This window comes from Lontra canadensis, unplaced genomic scaffold, assembly GCF_010015895.1.
Source record: "Lontra canadensis isolate GAN:19392208 unplaced genomic scaffold, GSC_riverotter_1.0 scaffold4, whole genome shotgun sequence".
NCBI classification, from domain to species: domain Eukaryota; kingdom Metazoa; phylum Chordata; class Mammalia; order Carnivora; family Mustelidae; genus Lontra; species Lontra canadensis.
Window position 1 is genome coordinate 48,400,970 of NW_022630998.1, and position 21,108 is coordinate 48,422,077.

General features: G+C 37.1%; 1 protein-coding gene across 3 annotated transcripts in view; it reads left to right on the forward strand.

The window, feature by feature from the left end:
• The window catches only part of PDE4D (phosphodiesterase 4D), a 1,277,424-nt gene that overhangs the window by 297,012 nt on the left and 959,304 nt on the right, over window positions 1–21,108 (forward strand). The window lies entirely within an intron of this gene.

Here is a 21,108-nt window from a genome sequence, read left to right on the forward strand (position 1 = left end):
ATTTTGTTTATAGCTATATCTAAGTACCTAAATCAGGAGGACCGCATAGTAGGTGCTCATTAAGTATTCATACATTCCATGAATGGAATATTGAAGGAGGAATCATGGTATACTTGCTATACTGTAGGAAAAATCAATTAGCTGTACATGTGGGGCATCATGGACTAAGGGGAATACTGCAATAGATGGCATTTAAAGGCTCTTCAACCCCTGAGAATCAATCAAACAAGTGACGTGGAATGAGATTATGTATTTTACTTCAAATATTAAACATAGTAACAGTAAAGTAGAATGTGTATTTGTAGTAACAAACCTGAGAGGTAAAACAGCCAATTATTTATTTATGGTATGGACAAGAAAGTGATTTTCTGGATTTTTTACATTGCAATAATCTATTGTTTAAGATTCTTCAGATACTTGCCTGTATTTCATGTTCATATTGATGTCTGTGTTTATTCTGTTTTTTAACTGTTAATCATTCCCATGTGATGAAAATACATTTTTATCTCCTCATATTTGTAATCTAACTTACAAAATCCATGTTGCCTTGAGGTTTGGAGTGATTTGTTATTCTCTCCTTCAAGGAAACCAAGATAATAAATCAAACTGTTGGGAACTGGTTTCAATTTTCATTGTTCAGGGCAATTATTGAAGGCAATGTTCTGAAAAATCATCTTATAACTAACCTAGAAAATATTTTGAGGCCAAAATGTGCCAAAGGAACAAAATTGTCTATTTTTTAAATGTTGTGTTGTGAAAATTCTATGCACCTTTTATTGTGAAGCTCTAGCAATTTTACTATTCTCAAAATCAAGAAAGGAGAAATTACTTTATAACCTTGAAGGAAAGAAAAGTATGTGGTCCTGATTTTGAGTGCCAGGGATGCATGTATTTGGAGTACAGTTTTGGGGGGATGTATGCTAACTATGAAAAGCAATAGCTTATTAAATTCTGGGGAACTTTCAGTTTACTTGAAGGGAATATTGTAATTGATTTTTGCTAAATGCTACTTATAAGGGATAACATTATCCTCTGAGTATCTGATTTTAAGACAAAGAAAGAAAAGCAGCACCTGATTGTGTAAAGTTAATGGAGACCTGGTGGTGAGATTAGATCTTTTAATTAGATCTATGAATTGTTTTTGTAGCACATAAGGAACAAAAGAGAAACTCCAGTCACAGAGTGGTACCCCATAACCTTAGACTCCCATGTTGCTGTTCTGTTCATCATCAGGCCATCATTATCCCATCACCGCCACCATCATCATCATGTATGGAATGTACACAGCCCCTGTCTCTGAGAAGTACTTAGCAGTGTATGCAGTTGTTTTCATTCATTTTCACAGCTTCCTCATAGAGCATGGTGAACATACAACTTTAACACCAGTTTTAGAGCCAGCCTTAGGTAAAATAGTGATATAGCCACTGTATTATTTCAGTGACTCTTCTGTTTGAGGGAACCCCCTCTTCTTTGTAGAGCATCTTATTTCTCCTTTCTTGATTTAAAGAAAATCCTTATGAGTTTTTATATTTTAGAAAATATATAATGGAAAATTTCAAAGGTAGGAAAAAGTAGAAAGAAGAGTATAATATACCCAAAGTGCTCATCACCCAGCTTTAGGAATTCTAATTTGTTTCATCTGTATCCCTACCCACAGTTCTCTCTGCTAGGATGATTTTGAAGCAAGTCCAACATATAATATTACTTCATCTGTAAATATCTTATTATGTGCCTAAATTAGACTTTTGAAAAATTATGTCAATATGAAAACACTTTATGTTTTTGTAGTAATTTCTTAATGTCAAATTTATCTGACTAAAAATAATTTTTGGTTTGTTTAACATGAGTTCTAAACAAGGTTAATAGATCAAAATTATTATATCTTAATTCTCTTTTAGACTATAAATTTCTCTCTTTCTCTTTGCAGTTCTTCATTGAAAAAGCTGGGTCATATATCTTAAAGAGTTCGTCACAGATTGGTTTTTGTTGATTGCTTTCCTATGGTGTTGTTCAACATATAAACCTGTCTCTTTAACTTTCTATAATTAGTAGTTAGATAGAAAGGCTTCATAAATGACTTACTTTTCATTGTTGGGAGGGGCATAAATGTATTTTGAAATGTAGCTTTTTCCTCATATTTTCATTTACTACAGACATGAAATACTAACCATAACTACTTTCACTGCTTTGATTGTTGTTTTATCACATCTAATTCTTTTTTTTTTCCATAGTCTCAACCTTCCCTTGCCCCCTTATATTTCTTAAATTCTTACTCTTTTTTTGTGCCTCTTCTTCTTCCTTCTTTGTCTCTTTGAAACTTTTCCATCTTATTCACCTCCATGTTTCTTGCCAGTATTACAGGTAGAGGGAGAAGAGGAGTAGAGTGACAATGATAGGAGACAAAATGTGTGGGGATGGTAAGTCAGGGAAATGGCCACATCTTTTGACAAAGAATGTAGTAATGTTTGCTAGTTGGTACTTTGGTTTTAAAAATTCTGTTATGTGTAATTGGTTTTGAATGTGGGTGCTTTAGACAACCCTAAGGAAACAACCTAAGATAATCATTATGATGGATTTCCTTCTAGTCTGTTAGTTTGGGTGTGAGAGAGAACAAAGGAGAAATACCAGTTTTGAGAACAATGCATTACCTATCGTTGGCTCCAACTTTTTTCATTTGACAGAATGCTATCTAAATTTCTCCAATAAATTCCTTTTAGTAGCTACTTAATATTATATAGATGTATTTTTAAGGTAATTTCCTTATAGCTGGGGAATTTTGGGTTGTCTCGAAGTATTTACTCTTAATCATGTTACAAATAATATCCTTATTCAAAACTTGGAGCTGCATTGTTAACAACCTTCTAAAATTACTTTCCAAAGAAGTGGTAAAATGAGGTTAAAGGGCATGAATGGCTTTTAATGCTTTTAATGCACACTTCAAACTGACTTTTTAGAAAGTTTCTGTCTTATTTTTCCCTCTAATTGTACATGCTCTTGATTATCATAGTTTTATTATCAGTAAAAAAGTTGTCAACAGAGGTTCCTGGTTAAGCATCTGCTTTTGGCTCAGGTCATGATCCCAGGGGCCTGGGATCGAGCTCCACATCAGGCTCCCTGCTCAGAGGGGGTCTGCTTCTCCCTCTGCCTCCCTGGACTTGTACTCATGTTGTCTCTCTCTCTCAAATAAATAAGTAAAATCTTGAAAAAAAAAGTTGTCAACATAGCCAGTCAATATTATTAGAAAGATGACTCATTTTTTTCCTGTGAATTGTTGTTAATGTTCTGAGCTAATTTTTCCATTGAGAGAAGAGTGTTTTCTTTACTAATTTGTAAAGATTTTGCATATTAAGGATATTAACCATTTGGCATACCTATTGCTAGTATTTGCTATTTATCATTTACCTGAGGCAATTTTTAATATTTTAAAATTTACTTCATTTGTCATTTCTTCCACTGTTATTGTGCTTATAAATACATTCCCATCCCAAGAATAATTAAATGTTTACTTATATTTTATTTTTGTGGCTTACTTTTTTTAAGAAAACACTTTACAAAACTTACTATCTTCATGATAATTTTTAAGTTAACTATCTACATACTATTGTGCAGCAGCTTTCTAGATCATTTTTATGTTACAAAACTGAAACTACATCCATGTGGAGCAAATCCCCTTCCCTTTTCCCCCCAACTCCTGGAAGCCACCATTTTACTCTCTAAGAGTTTGACTACTGACGATACATCATACAAGTAGCATCATTTAGTATTTGAGATTTTTATGACTAAATTATTTCACTTAGTGTAATGTCCTCAAAGTTCACCTGTGTTGTAGCATGTGACAGGACTTTCTTCTTTTCTAAGGCTGAGCCATAGTCTATTGTGTGTGTGTGTGTGTGTGTGTGTGTGTGTGTGACATTTTCTTTGTACATTCATCTGTTGATGCACATTTGACCTCTTGGCTATTACAAATAGGGCTACTGTGAATATTAGTATAAAATATCTTCTTGAGGTCTTGTTTTCAGTTCTTTTGGTTATATTCCCTGAAGTTGGATTGTTAGATCATATGATAGTTCTTTTTTAATGTTTTGTGGAACTTCCATTTTATTTTCTAAAACAGTTACACCATTTTACTGTCCCACCAACAATGCAGAAGTGCTTTTCTCTACATTTTTGCTAAAATATGTTATTTTGTTTTGTTGTTGTTGGTAGTTATCCTAATAAGTGTGTTATGTCTCACTGTGGCTTTGGTTTGCATTTTTCTAATGATTAGTGATGTTGAACATCATTTCATATGCTTAGTATTTATTTGTGTATCATCTTTGGAGAAATGTTTATTCAAGTTCTTTTTTCATTTTTAGTGTGAGTTATTTGACTTTTGTTACTGAGCTTTAGATATTTATATAATTTGAATATTTACTCCTTATCAAATATAATATTTAGAAATTCTCATTTTCATTCTGCATCTTCTATAGGTCCTTTTTTTTGTGGTTGCCATAAAGATTACTTAAGATGGTTTATAGTTAGAGCAATCTATTTTAAACTGATAATTTCCATCATATACAAAAATGTTACTCCTTTCATTCCCTCTCCCTTTACATTATCTATTTTACAGATTATAAACTTTTATGCTTTGTCTCCATTAACATAGTTTTAGAGTTTTTTATGCTCTTATATTTTAAATTCTACACTAGAATTTAAAATGATTTTTGCACCACAGAATTCTGTATTTGTCTAGATATTTACTTTCACCTAAATATTTTACAAGAGAGTTTTATATCTTCATATAACTTTGTGTTGCTATCTAAGTCCTCTTGTTTCAACTTGAAGGATTCCCTTTAACAATTCTTGTAAGGCAGATCCAGTGTTGTTGAACTGTCCTACCCCCCATCCCCACCAGATTTTGTTTATCTGGAAAATTCTTTATAGCTCCTTCATTTCAAAGAACAATTTTGCCAGCTATCATGTTCTTGGTTGGCAGTATTTTTCTTTCAGCATTTTGAATATATCATATTCTACTCTCTTCTGGGTGTAATATTTCTCCTGAGAATTCACTGACAATCTCATAGGGGCTCTTTTTTATGTGATGAGTCACTTTTCTGTTGTTGCTTCCTAGATTTTCTCTTTGTCTTTGACTTCTGACTATTTATATAATGTGTCTTAGTGGAGGCTTTTTTAAGTTCATCTCAGAGTCCTTTTTGTTCTTGAATTTGGATGTTTATTTCCTTCCTTGGTATTGGGAAATTTTCAGACGTTATTTCTTCAAATATACTTTCTCCCCTTTTTCTCTTTCTTCTTTCTGGGACTCCCATAATGCATATATAAGCCCCTTAGAATTTCTCACTCTTAAAATTCTTTTTTCTTTTTCTTCTAATTTTTTTGTTTATAATTTCAAATGACCTGTCTTTAGGTTCATTGATTTTTTTTCTTCTGTTTTAGTCTGCTATTGATTTCCTCTAGTGAATTTTTCAATACAGTTACTGTATTCTTCAAGTCCAGAAATATTGTCTAATTCTTTTATAGTTCCTCTTTGTTGATATTCTAATTTTTGTTCATGCATAATTTTCTTTATTTCACTTTTGTCTATCTGTGTTCTCCTATAGCACATTGAGCTCCTTTGAGACAATTCTTTTGATTTTTTTTCAGGCATTTCATAAATTTTTGTTCCCTTAGGGTCAATTTCTGGAAATTTATTTTTTTCTTTGAATGGGCCATGTTTCCCTGTTTTTATGTGCATTATTTTTATTATTTTGATATGATTTGTGCATTTTTAAAAATTTTATCTTATTTTTTCAGTGTTCCAAAATTCATTATTTATGTACCACACCCACTGCTCCATGCAATACATGTTTTGTGTATTTGAAAAAACAGTAACTTTCCCGGTCTTTATAGACTGGCTTTCTAGAGAACAACTGCCAACATGGTTAGATATTCCGGAGGCTTCTCAAGCCTTTTTTGGAAATGCAGTCTCCGAATCTGTGCATGTAATTTCTCAATTAGTGAAATTTGTCAGTTTCTTTTTCAGGAGTTTATACTTTCCTGCCCCCTCTGATGTCTGTCCACAGTACCTTGAAAGTTCTGTAGCACTGCTAGCTCTCTTCTGTGTTTGGTGGCTCCCACACATCTACAATATTCTGATTCCCTATCAGTGCTCCAAGTTAGGTGAGACAGAAACAAGTCCTTTGGGCTGCTCCACAAAGTGTGGAACACTGCATGTACAGTGCAGTCTTCTTTTTTCCTTTCCAAAAAAAAGCCCAGAAGTTGGGCTTTTTTTCCCTTTGCACCAGACTGTGTTGTCTTGGGAAAAAGTTATCATGGTTAAGATAAAATGGCTTTTCTTACCCATTTCAATGTGACTATTCTTGGCTTTGAACTTGCTTGGAGTACTGCAACTTATTAACTGCTTCCTGGAGTTCTCATAAATATTCTTCAGACTTTATATTTTTGTTAAGTTTGTGTCTCAGTAGGAGAATGAGGTCTGGAACTTCCTGTTCCACCTCGTATGGTGAATATAACCACTTTCCTCAACATCTGTACAACACTGCTCCTTCCCCATTAGTTGGTAGTATTACCTTTAATACATATTAACACATCTTAAATTCTTTTTTTTTTTAGAATTTATTTATTTATTTGACAGAGAGAGAGATCACAAGTAGGCAGAGAGGCAGGCAGAGAGAGAGGGGGAAGCAGGCTCCCCGCCGAGCAGAGAGCCTGATGCGGGGCCCAATCCCAGGACCCTGAGATCATGACCCAAGCTGAAGGCAGAGGCTCAACCCACTGAGCCACCCAGGTGCCCCTTTAAGCTTTTTTTAAAATTAAAAAGGTAAATAAGATATTTTTCTATTGTAGTTTTAAGAACAGCTCTTTAATTTCATAAAGAAAAGTCTTTTCCGTATTCTATTTTATAACTGGAGAAATTCACCCAACTCTTCTTTCTTCAAGTATTTTTCAATTGATTTTTTGGTTTTCTACATTAAACCAGGCTTTAGTCAAATAATGACAATAATTTCTTCATCTTTACTGTAGTTTTGTGACTTTTATTTCTATTTCCATATCCCTGACGGGCCTGAAGTACTTGAGGAGTTGGGGCAATGCTATATTTGTATTAAAATGATGAGCATTAGTGTAAGTTAAACCTAGTCTGAAAACCTGACTTTACTGCCTACTAATAGTTTCTCTTAATCCTCCCTAAAGTGGAAGTTAAGTGGCAAACTAACCTCCCTAAGCCTCATTTTCCCAATCTGTAAAATAGGAATAATAATAGTCCTTCATGTAAGGTTGTTTTTTTTTAAGATGAAATTTTATTTATTTATTTATTCATTCATTCATTATTCATTCCAGTATAATTAACATATAATGTTATATTAGTTTCATGTGTACATTACATTGATTCAGAAATTCTGTACATTATTCAGTGCTCAAAGATCAAGTAGGTACTTATACGGAACATCTAATATAGTAAATATTATTAATAATATTAAGTAAAAGGGGTGGCTGGGAGTATTCCTGCATTTTTTTATTTTAATAAGAATAAATGTTATCTTCCACCATTAATTATAATGTTGAATGTAGACAACATAAATGTTACTTTGATCTAAAGATCAATGAAATATTTTCTAGTTACCTGAGCATGAAAGCCAAGACTGAAAGTATAATTCCTGGCTCCTTCCATTTGAAGAGGGAATTTAGCATTACTTTGTTTCTTCTTTCCTCTCTACACCTCAATCTGTTAGTTTATTCTAGAATTACAGACCTAGTTTATTATTATAAAAATACTTTCTCTTAAGTGATCATTTTAGTTTTCGCTTTCATGTTTATAGATACATTTCTGATTGATATTGACTGATATTGGTATTTAAATAAAATTCAAAAGTGAAGACAGTAGATCTTTGTGTGCCTCTTAATGTTGTGGTTTGACACCTGATTACTCAAGTAAGAGATTTTTTAAAACACTAGATAATAAGCCAGGTGAGTTTTAACCCGTTCTTCTAGGAAGATGACTTTCATGGGTCCAAAAAAAATTGTTAGTTTCTTTTTTGTAGCTCTGATTCTATTACTGTATATCACTGTGAAGTAAATAATTAATAGAGGTCACACTTTTCCTTAAATTTTCTTTGCTTCCTCTGCTAACAAAATAAAATCTGCTTCATTTTCCAAGGTCATCCAGGAAAGGTACAATGCTATTTACAGAAAGTTGATTGAATCCCAGTTTCGACTTTCTTTTTTATGAGGATATACAGTAGAATATTGCTGAATGGGAAGTTTTCTATTCCTTCTAATAACTTTTTAGAAGTTTTGATGAATGAATTATAGAGGATGGCTTTATAAAAGCTTCAGTAATTTCTGTGTCCTCTAATCCATTTGAAATCACAGACTCTATTTGGATTATATTCTACAGATGTTTGAGAGCTCTCTGCTATCTTGTGTTAACCTGAAGTGGAGATTTTCATTTTTATATGCAACTCATTTTGCAACTCATTATATCAGTATACAAATAACCATTTGAAAACAGATTGTATTAATTCAGTGCAATACCTGCCCTTTTTATTACTGAAAGACCTTAGGTATTTATCTTTATTGCCTTGACTTCTGAGTTTCTTATAAGATTATTTGGATAACCTTATCATTAGATTTTAAGATAAAATATATATAATGATTAATGAGATAATGGGAAAAATATTTGGCAGAAGGCTTAGGGAATCTTCAGGCAGATTTTCAATTATTGCTTTATATATCATGAACAATTTCATGGAGACATAGCAATATAATACATATAGAAAATGTCTACTGTTGGTACAGAGTGCTTTTGAATGGTATGATATTTAATTTATTGTCATAGTAACCTATTAAATTGTATCCTAGTCCTTAAAGTGTTGGCTCAGTTTTCAAAAAATTGTCTTGTTTATACTGCGAACTCAGACACAGGGAAACTACTTTTTCAGAGCTTAATATTGGAGGAAACTAATTACACAGGAGAAAGGAATGTAACATTGGAAGTGATACAAATCTATCTTCAGCTTAGTCTGTTCTTTTCCCTGAAACCTGTAGAACTATTTAGCATGCTAACTTCTACAGTGCTCTGCATAATACAGGTACTCTGGAAGCACTGAGTGCCTGAAATCTTTATACTTACTTAAAAAGTTAGGTGAAAATACTTATCATAATGAATATGTATTTGAAAGAAGTTTCAAATGTGGGGGTAGACGAAAGCAATTTGAGTGATTAAAATCTTGGAATTTTAAAAGAAACTCCTTTTTGTCCTGGAACCACGAAGCTTATATACATACACACACACACACACACACACACATACATACATATACATACATACATACATACAGTTGTTGTTGTTGTTGTTGTTTTGAGAATTTAAAGGGATATTGTAAGCATTATACTCAGGACTATACCAGTAAAGAATATTTCTGCTGAAAATGATTGAAATCTAATTCAAATGAGCTTAAACAAACAAATAAAAGGATTGTGTGACTTTGATAAAGGGGAAGGGTGGACAGGGGTGGGTCCTTAGCTCATATAAATCAAGGGAATCAAATTGCCCAAAGAACCTCCTATGTATCTTGTTAATCTTGCTCCCCCGAGGCTCAGCTTCATTCCTTCCTACCACAGTCCAGTTTGGGGACATGACACAGGTTCTTCCACAGTTCAACTTGCCTTTCAACATCAGTGGTTGGGAGTGGGTTTACATGTCTCCAAGTCAGCAAGATACACATCTTCAAAAGGATTTTTTCTCCATCATTGGAGCAGTGTCCATGTTTATAGCTATGGGGTGGCAGGATTTAGATTGGTAACCCTAGCTGAACTACATAGTTGGAGCAGGGGAAGTATAGTAGTCTCAGGAGGACCAAGGAGGTAGAAACATAGGGAAGACAAAGCAGCCAGATTAAGGACTGATATAAAGTGCCATTGAAAACTGAATGTAAAATTGATGTCAAATTTCTGTTTCAGTAAAAATCACAAAGTTTGGGAGCCCTTGAGTTAACGAAATGGGAATGATGAATGATTTCATTAGAAGGGAGAAGAAGGAAAAGGAGAAACCCCAACCAGCACAGCCATTCCTGACTCTCACTTCAGAATTCAGGATTTGGCCAAAAAGGAAGGACAAGAGAATATATATGTCATACACAGAATAATGGTACTCAAAGATGTCTATGTTCAAAAGCTTACAACATGTGAATATGTTTCTTACGTTGCAAAAAGGACTTTGCATTTGTTAATCTAACTTATATCAATAACTACAAACATAACATTAGTAATACCAATGTCTAATTCTATTTTCCCAGTTCCCACTTTCTTACAGTTGAAGGAATAGAGTCAGGTGTTTCTATTCCCTTCACTGGTTCCTTCAACAAGGTTTATTTCACATGTTTTGTCCCAGGCACTGGCTGAGTGCTGGAGGCAAAAAAGTTGTTACAGCACATTCTTTTCCTTCCAGATGTGTCCAAGCTAAGGATGGGAATAGACACATAAACAAATCATCTCACTAGAGTTGGCAGGCTGAAGGCTGACTTAAGGCCATAAATTAAAAGGCAGCAGTTATTTTTTTTCATTGTCTTGGATAATATTTTCAACATGTTGAGGAGGAGGTCATTGAAAGAACATGACCACCAGTTGACCCGCAAGCTGGGCCCAGGCAACTGGAGGCTCCTCTTCCACTCCCTGTCCTTAGAATGTATGTTCTGCCCACTATCCCCACAGTGGAAGCTATTTTCAAGGATGAAGCACTGAGGGAGCAGTGTGTTGTTGAGACCATCAGTACATTATATTTGAGTGAACCCAGCTAAGACCTCTTCACAGACTTTTAAGATTCTTGTGGCTAGGTGGAGAGGTCTTTTCTTTTTGCAGCTGCCCAAGACAAGCCTTGTGTGTAGGTTCCCTTGCTTATTAAACCTGCCACCCACCAATCTGGAGTAGCCTCTTTCTTTGGTCTTTCCTTGCCCTCTGTGTACAGGGGTTAGTTTCAAATTTCAATCAGGAAGCTCCTGTGGTTTTGAACCAACAATGGGAAAGGCAGCCAGGAGACTGAAGAAACGGGTCTTGGGACAAAGACGTCTTTAGGGGAAATTCTGCATTGGTTATCCATCTCTGTGTGGGGAGAAGTGGCCCATATTTAGATGCTTGTGGACTGCCGCATAAATACGGGAACACCCTGAAAAAGCTGTATGGTTTGGCACATTTGTTTGAGGACCCACACATAGCACACTGTGGCAGAGAAGGGAAATGATTGGCTGCCACAATAAGCTCACCTCTACAGTGGGTAATTAGGCTGGCTGCCCACTGATCCCAATTAGGGGCCAAAGCTCAAGTTAAAAGTTGGCAGAAAAGCTGAGGTTAAAGAAGTATATGCAGGTGTCCACTACTCTGCCACTTCGGGACTGGCAGACAAAGTGCAAAAGCACGTTGATAAGATGGAGGCCTTAAGGTACCATTTTGCAAAGCTGAGATGGGGCACAAGCTGCTGAGAATTAAGGTCTGAGTGCTTATGACACAGCCTGATTGGACACTAAGAGGTAGGGGCATAGGACAAACTATCCAAGGGCTACATTGAAGAAGTGTTGTACTCTCTGCCCATAGTGCTTTCAGAAATCCAGTATGGATAGTAAAAACAAAAACAAAAAACAGACAAAACAAACAAACAAACAAACAAACAAAACCAGATGGGTCATGGCAGATGTTTGTGAACTACTGAGAATTGGCCAAGGTAGTGCTGTGCCCAACACTGCATTTATCTTAGATATGTGAAGTACAGTCCTGGGAGTATATCATGTTGTAATGGACTGAGGAAATGCTTTTTTCAGTATAATCCTGGCCATTGAGTCACAAAATCATTTTGCCTCCATATGGAAGGGGCAATAGTGGACTTTTCAAGTGCTTTTCCAAATCTATCTGCATGGTCCCACAATATGTCATGGGATGTTGCTGGAGATCTGCCCTGTTCTCCTTCCGTGGATTAGTAAAATGCATCCATTACATGGATGATGACATCATGTTAAGATGTGAAAACTTGCCTCTGCTGTAGGACATTCTACAGATTTTGCTGGAACATCTTCAAGGAGAGGATGACTGGTGAATGATGAACCCACAGAAAATTTAAGGCTCAGGAACTGCTATAAAGTTTTTCAGAAAACTTTATATGTATTGTGGGATAAGTCCCTCATTGTCCCAGAGGTTGTGATTAATAAGATATGAGCCTATTCTATTCCTAAGAACCTGAAAAAGGTGAAAGATTTTGTTTGGATTTTGGGGTTTGGGAAGACTTTTCTTTCCCACCTGGCACAGTGCTTCTGTTCTTTAAACAGTGTGGTAAAGAAAGGGCACCTATGAGACTGGGGATCGGAGCACCAAGCTGCCTTTGAGAAGACAGAAGTATTAATGATTAAAGAGATTGAAGCTCTGGGCCATCTCTCAAGCATGGCTACCATTTGAATTAGATGTCTGTGACTCCAGAAGGTATGGGTTGGGTGTTAACGGCAGAGATAACAGGAGGAGAGAGTGTCCCTAGGATTTTGGTCCCAGATCTGAAGGGAACAGAAACCAGATAGACCTCCATAGAGCAACAGCTCCTAGGAGCATACACAGTACTTCTCCAGGTTGAGCCTCTTATGAAGGAAAAGCCTATCATAGTAAGAACTCTCCTTCATCTCAAGGGGTGAGTGGAGAGTATGTCCCACCCCTTGCAAATATGCCTGGGAATACTCAGTCTGCTAACCCACTGTCTAGAAACATGGCTGCTGCTAGGCCCAGTGGAGTATATAGATCCTCCAGATGCCTCCACCCCTATTCTTGTGGTGGTCTGTAAAGAGGGAGTGGGGAAAGTTCCTGCTAATGCCTGGTATACCAATGACCACCCACCCACATGGACTGCAGTCACTCTTCAGCCCAACACTGACACCATCTGGATGGAAACAGGAAAAAGCCCAGCAGCCAGTGGGCTAAAGGAATAGCAGTTTGGCTGGTTATCACTCATGATCCCTGGCCATTTACCCTTTGCACAAACAGCTGGATTATTATAAAGGGATTGACCCTATGGCATGGACAATGGGAAGCCCAGAAGTGGGTGATCATGAGTAAGCCCTTGTAGGACCAGGTTAGGTAGAAGATATTTGGGCTCTTCTACAGGAGCCTGAGGTAGTCTTCAAGGTCATTACCTTATGGCTCAAGGAAATGATAGCCCCTGGCAATCAGGAAACTGATGCCCTAGCTTAGGGTATGAACTTTAGCAACTGACCCTTTAGTAGATACAGCAGATTGCCTCAGAGAAAGAGCAGCCACTGTAGCATCCAGGGGGATTGCCTATTGTCATGAATGTCAGATTACCCTTAAAATGTAGCAACTTGGTTAATGCAGTAACAGCACATCCTGTATGTTCTGAATAATGCCTAAGGCAACTGCCAAAAGAGTCTGGAGCCATCCATAGCAGTTTCCATTCAATGAGGGAATGGAAAATTGATTATATTTGCCCCTTCCTCCAAGTGAAGGTTCTAAATATGCCTTGGTTTGTGAGGACACTGTGTTTAGCCTAATCCAAACTTTCCCCCATTGCTGTGCAAACCAGGTTGCCACTATTAGGGGATTAGAGAAACTCAGTGGATACCCTCACCAAATAGTGATCACAAGTCACATTTCCAAGGTCATGATGTGGAATGTGATATTGAATGGAGGCTCAACCCCCAAGTAGCAGAGCTGGTAGAAAGGAATAATGGAGTACTAAAGCAGAAATTAAATTACTAACAGGTAAAACCACTTTGGCTGGGTGGATTAAAGTACTGTCCCAGGCTTTAAAACATTTGAATGATCAATATATGGTCTATTACCCTATCTGCATGACTGTAGACTCTTATGGAGACTCCTAATGCTACAGATGTTGTGGGAGATAGCCATTACCCTGACTCTCACCAAGGATCAATTTGCTATGTTGCTGAGGACAACAAGCCCCATCACACTTCGGAAAGATGTATTCTATTGGAATTTGTAATGGGATGTCCTACCAGGATGAGTGAGTTACTTTGCACCTTTGGGTGAGGAGGAACTACGTAAGCTCAACTGAGACCCTATTGTCCTGCTGCAAGGTGAAGCTCTTGAAACACACTATATTGGAATAAAACACATACTGCTGAAAGAAAGAAAAAGGTGGAAGTCCTGGGTTGGTATATCCTGCTTCTAGTCCATCCCTTCTCATCTGGCAGTGCTACCTTCTGGCATGGTAAACACAACCAGTTCAAACTCTTGAAGCTGCAGCCACGTTAATACCTAATGATCAAGGCACAGGTGTAATTCTTATACAAGGTGGATATTTTCCCATACAATTACCTAGTAAATATCTTTCTTTTCCACCTTGGACTTCTACTGTTCTGGTGTCTGGTCACAGATGGGCACTTTGATGGAAATATCTTTCTACAGTGGGCCCACTGATATGCTTGACAATAGAATCAGTCCATCTTTTGGGTAACTGGGCAGCTGCCACTCTCTATGGTAGGTATCACCACTCCAGAAAGGGGATTGGAAGGCCTTAAAGCAGTATACTAAGGAATAATGACCTAGTACTCTTACTCTTAATTCTTCTGATATTACTAATACTGATCCAGAAACGGGCTGTGACACACTATTAATAACTGGGCCTGGATGCTCTCTTTTTTTTTTTTTTTAAGCATTCAAACTGCACAGGCAGCTCATCAAAGTGTTGACCAGAAGGGCCTAAAAATACCACCATCAAAGCAATGGATGGCTAGGGGCTTTTGGGTGATGTAATCAGTTTAGTGGCTGACTCTTGGTTTTGGCTCAGGTCATGATCTCAGGGTTGTGGGATTGAGCCCCGTGTTGGACACAGCACTCAGTGGTCTGCTTAAGTTTCTCTCTCCTTATCCCTCTGCCCCTCCCCCACCTCTCTCTCTCTCTCAAATAAATAAATCTTTTTAAAAAACCCAAAAGCCATGGATGGCTGTGCTCAAATTTGGGATGGGTTCATTTGAGCACTCAGGCACCCCCTATATTGGGAAGAGAAATATCACTCTAAACAGAACAAACCTAATTGTACCAGGGACATGGGATGGATATTACCAAAGTTGCATAGTCACTGTTATATTAAAGGATAGTGACTGGTTTGGCAATAATGGGTTTGACACTAACTGGTCATACAGTCCAGGTATTTTTGGATAGCCCCCAATGGGATCCAGCGGGTGTATAGCACAATCTTTGTGACTTCTACCTTAGTGGTTGGGCTGCGCATCCTGGAGTTTCCTTGGCCACAGAAGAGAATCCACTCCATAGTAACAAAAAATAACCAACCTCTGTTTCCTCCAGGCATATTCGGTTTTCCACCAGTATGATTGTTTGGCCACCATCTTTGTTCCCTCCATTGGCCTGGAAGATGTTGTATGGCACACAAAAGTTTTTATTAAATTCCCCCACAAGCCTTACGTGATGGTTGGTAAAGCCTGTTTTTACTGAACACTTAACTCTCTGTAATGAAAAAGTTTGTCTTCTGAAATAGAATGGACATTATTACTGCCTCCCAAGGAGGCGCCTGTGCCATTATCCAAACAACGTTATGTTTATATCTGATGAGTCTGTTAAAATGTATTATCTTTATTAAATCACGTGAGGACACCCCAGTCTGGGGGGCTTAGAAAATCAGTGGTTTGGATCATGGGACTTGGCGCAGAAAAACTTAACTTATTTTGGGAACCATTATCTTCATGCTGGTCTTCCCTGGCATGCGCCTATATTGCTGCTGTGGTACCTGCCTCCAGCACACCCCGCAGCCCCCAAATGAGCCGCCTCCCTGATGGGGGAAAGCCTTGCTGACTCCTCTGGGTTCATTGTAGAAGGGGAGGCACTGGGTTGTAAAAGCCGCCACAGCGGTCCCTGTTTGAGGAGGCCACTGAGAGGTCATGGCCTCTGGCTGAACCCCGCAGCTGCATCCGGGCACTCAGAGGTCCCTACGCCAAGTCCTATCGGAATGTCCCTTCCTTGCACCATTTCCGCCGCAGGAGCTGGCTTCCAGGCGCCTCCTCAAGGGAGCCATGTGCTGTGGAGACTTTGGGGTTCCTGTGACTGAGTGCAGGGGAGGCATCCGCATCAACTTCAGACCGTGGCGGTGTCTGCAGTGATCCGCGTAGCTGGTGGCGCCCAGAATCCGCCTGTTGGTGTAAGTTCCCTGGCTGCATCCGACCGCCCCCTAATCACCTGGGAGGGCCTGCCTGCCCCGCCCATGCCCCCCTGCCCGCCATGTGCAGGTGCCAGTTTCATAGTCACCCAGGAGGCTTCCGAGGTTTGTTTGTTTTTTTTTTTTTAAGATTTTTTTAATTTATTTATTTGACAGAGATCACAAGTAGACAGAGAGGCAGGCAGAGAGAGAGAGAGGGAAGCAGGCTCCCTGCTGAGCAGAGAGCCCGACGCGGGACTCGATCCCAGGACCCTGAGATCATGACCTGAGCCACTGAGCCACCCAGGCGCCCGCTTCCGAGGTTTTGAACCAGAAGTGTGTCAGAGGAGGAGAGAGAGGGCGGAAGTGTAGTATCCGAGAGCATTGCTTAGGTAGAAGAGACAGCCGCCGATCCAGGTGTGGGACTAAACAGAACTGAATGGACAAGTAAACATAATCATAAATCTTGGTTGGCCTCAGAAAGTCCAGCTTTCCTACGTCGGCCATGTCACTTTTGACAGCAGCCCCTTTCTCGAACAAAAGTGTCACCCTGCATCTGTACTCCCAAAGGGCCCTAAGTCTTTTGTTAACAGCTCTGGTTCTACTGGCTATCAGCTATTTATCTTTGTCCCCACATGACTAGAAATATTTGAGGGAAAGGAAGTGCCTTATTCATCTGTATTTCCAGCACCCTACACAGTCTTGGAAGTTAGTATACACTTAATCAGTTCTTAGATTGAGGAATTAACTGAAAAGAATGATGTCATGATTAAGATAACTTGAACTCATAGGGATGTGATTATATGTAATATAGCTCTAGCTATAATAAGGAGACCCCGAATTTTAGTGGCTTCCCAGAATGAAAAATTATTTGTGGCCCATGTAGCCCAAATTAAGTGTTTTTGATTGTCAAGGGGTTTTCTTCTGAAGAGTGAATTTGGTACCATGACTCCTTCCATCTTTTGTCTCCATGATCTTCAGTGTAAAACAAGGGGTTACAGAGGGTGAGAGGAACGAAGGGTTGCCATCACAGTTTTTATGGGCCAGGTGTGAAAGTGGGTTATGTTTCCTTTCCTTGTAATCCATTGCATGCAATGTAACAGCATTGATACTGTCTATAACTACCTGCAATAGAGTCTGGAAATGTGATGTAGCTCTGTGTCCAAAAACATTCTCTCCTACAATGCCACATAAGAAACAAATATGAAAAACAATGAGATTATCAGCAACCATGGCAATTTATTTAACACCAGTTATGCATATGCCCCTATTCTTAGGGCCTTGTAAACTGATTTGCAATCTACTTTGGGATGGAAAAAAAAGGAGAACAAAGAAATTAAATATCCTGCATAGAAGCTGAAAATAATTGAAAGGAAAATAATAATAATGGTAGTGGGGACAACATATTTAATGCTCACTCATTCATTTTAAGTGTTACTATCAGGGAATTATTTTCTTTAGGTATGCCTTTCAGAGACATATTTGTCCTAACAGTGAAAAGAATTATCTAAAGTGGGGTTTTGTTGTTTTTTTTTTTTTGGTCAGCTATTCCAAACAAATTGTTTAGTTGCCAAAAGGAATTTCATTTTATTACAAGTTAACAGTTTTGCATTAAACTGATTCAAACATTTTAGTATTTTTTCTCTTTTGATATTATATATCTTAAAACAAATTAAGTGATATTTATGAATCTCATTAATAACAAGATGAGTGTTTCATTTTATTGACTCTCACTGTACTTTTTAACCCCCAAGTAATACATTTTTATAGAGAATATAGAAACTATTAATAAAAATATGAACATTATCCCAATGTCATCACTCAAAGAAAGCCATTTTAGAGAATTGGGCTATATCCTTCCAGAATTTTTCTGTGACTATAATATGTTGATTTTTCATTTTGTTTTGTTTTAGCATAGCTTTACAAAAGTAAGATCAGTTTGTAATCTGTTTTTCCTAGTCGATGTTGTATCTTAAACATAATCACATATCTTTCTGCATTAACAACCTCATAGGATTTCATAATATGATAAATCAAAATTTATTAAGCCAATCCCTCAATATAACAATTAGATTACTTCCAGTTATTCATTACTATAAATAAGCTGGAATGCGGGGTGCCTGGGTAGCTCAGATGGTTAAGCGTCTGCCTTCGGCTCAGGTCATGATCTCCAGGCCCTGGGATCCAGCCACATATTGGGCTCCCGGCTCAGTGGGGAGTCTGCTTCTCCCTCCCCCTCTGCCTCTCCCTTATATCATGTTCTCTCTCTCTTTGTATCTGTCTGTCTCAAAAGAATAAATAGAATCTTTAAAAAAAAGCTGGAATGAACATCTCTTTACTTGGATCTTTGCCAGTCTTACTGGACTATGCCTAACATGTCAAAAACACTAGTTCCCAAGTTTTAGTATGCATAGGAATCATCCTGAGGACTTATTCAGACTTCTAGATCATAATTATAGAGATTCTGATTAGGCAGAGCTGGAATAAGGCCTGGGAATCTGAATTTTAGCAAGCACCATCTGTGATTACTGTGCAGGGAGTTTGAGCATCACATTTTGAGAAATGATGGCTTAGAAATATTATAAATAATATCTTATCCCTCCAACCTTTGCAAAAATACCATTTTCCAGCAATAAGATACATGTGTCCTAGTGGTCACTTTTACATTTCTTTACAAAATAAGGCCATTTTACCTCCTGCCTTCCACCAGTTATTCTATATATCTTTGAAATATCATTAATATACACTGATCTGGAATTTTTAAAGATCCATTTGTCATACTGGTTTTTTTTAATGGAAATGTTAGGATATAGATATATACTATTCTGTCATTTTTATTGTCAAGATAAAAATACTATACTTTATTTTTAATAGAGGCTCTCTCAAAAGAGGTTACCTCTCGAAGTGGTTTTATCTAAAAGAGAATGTCACAAACATTGAGTCTTTCATCAGATTGCTTGGGTTATATAAAGCATTTTTGCAGTAACAATGCTATTGTCAGAGTGGGCAGCTCGACACTTATAAAAATACATTAGCTTTGGCCAGTTGCATTCAATGTTCAGCTCTGCTAGACTCATCCTTTGTTCTTCTTTTCCACGTTCATACTGAAGAAGGGTATCTATACACTTCAGTTATTAACTGCTCTTGAGAAACATGTAAGGCAAATTATGACCTGTTAGCAATCCCAGAATGTGGGTTCAGTTTGCACTTAAGTCCTTAGATGAAGACATAGAACTTCACAAACACACAGAGGCTCACTTACTCAATCTAAAGGCCAAGAATATTACATTTATTACCTTTTCATTTTCTGAATTTGCCATCTCTCTATACATTGATTTTACCATTGGCTATCATAAAATCAGAGTATTCAAAACTGAAAATGGCTTTAAGGTTCATTTTGTACAATCTCTCAATTTTATGTCTAAAGAAACTAAAGCCCAGAAAGGTTCAATGACCTCTTAATACCATAAAAGTAATTATCCTGGAAATTCAGTCTCCTGATTTAACCAACAAGGATTATCATTAATGTTTAGTGTTTATGTCCTGATTTCAGTTCTGTTGTTATTTTAATGAAAATGTGAAGCTTATTAAGTTTTGGTCAATTAGTACATGTTCTCTTCTAGTAATCTGCACCCTACCATACTATACGTGTTAGAGGTAGTAAAACACAGTTGTTACTAGCTCTACCTTTAACTAAAAGAAAATTGGTTTTGAATCTTGACCTGAAGGGTATTTAGCCATCCTGGTTTGGGCCTGGGTGATTTCCACAGACATGGAAATTTCAGTGCTAAGATCAGAAAGTCCTAGGCAAACTGGAGGAGTTACCCTACAAATCATGTGGCTGATGAAGGCATGCTGTTTTATAGGTTTCTCTTTCTCTATATGTAAAAATGGGAAAAGTAACAGCACCTAACTCAGAGGATTTCAGTAGAATTTGAGAGTTGGTATATGTAAAACAAGTACCATTTAGTAAGGACTCAACAAATATTAGTCATTATTAAAATTTTTTCTCAGATTTGTTGAGATGTAATTGACATAGGGCAGTATGTAAGTTTAAAGTGTAACAACACTGTGATTTGGCTTACACCATGTGAAATAATTACCACAATAAGTTTAGTTAATATTCATAATCTCAAATAGATACTGAATGGAAAAAGAAAAAAAATGTCCTTATGGTGAGAACTCTCAGGATTTACTCTCTAAACAATTTTCGTGTATATCATACAACAATGGTAACTGAAGTTATCATGTGGTACATTATATCCCTAGTATGTATTTATCTTATAATGGGAATTTTGTTCTTTTGACCACTTTCATTCAGTTTCCGCTTCCTGTATTCCTGCTTCTGGTAACCACAAATTGGATCTCTTTTTTCTGTGGGTTTTTTTTTTTTCTCTCTTAGATACTACATATAAATGAGTTCATACAGAATTTGTTTTTTTCTTACTTATCTAACTTAGCATAATGCTCTCAAGGTCCATCCATGTTGCAAATGTCAGGATTGGCTCCTTTTGAAGCTATTATTATTAATGTTTACAAATCAAGAAGATTCCTCAGAGTGTAGATTTTCAGAATCTGGATCTTCATATCTGGGATTTGAAATAAATGAACTTTGACTTTAGCTTAGACATGTTCTTTACCTTTTGTGCCCTTATTTTATTCTATTTATCCATTAAATTGGATAATAAAATGAAAGGCTGAGTAGAGTACACCACTGCATATCCTTTTACATTTTTCAAGATATAAACCAGAAAAAGACAAATTTTCTCTGTGGAATTGATAAAGATGAATGAAGTATCAAAGGCAGCATTGTGTTGTGAAAATATAAAGCAAATTAACCTGAATTATAATAATAGTAGCTGCCATTTTGTTGAGTACAAACTGTGCCAGATATTGGTGCTTTAAATAATACATATCTCTGTTCCAGACAATAAACTTGAGAGGTAAAAATTATT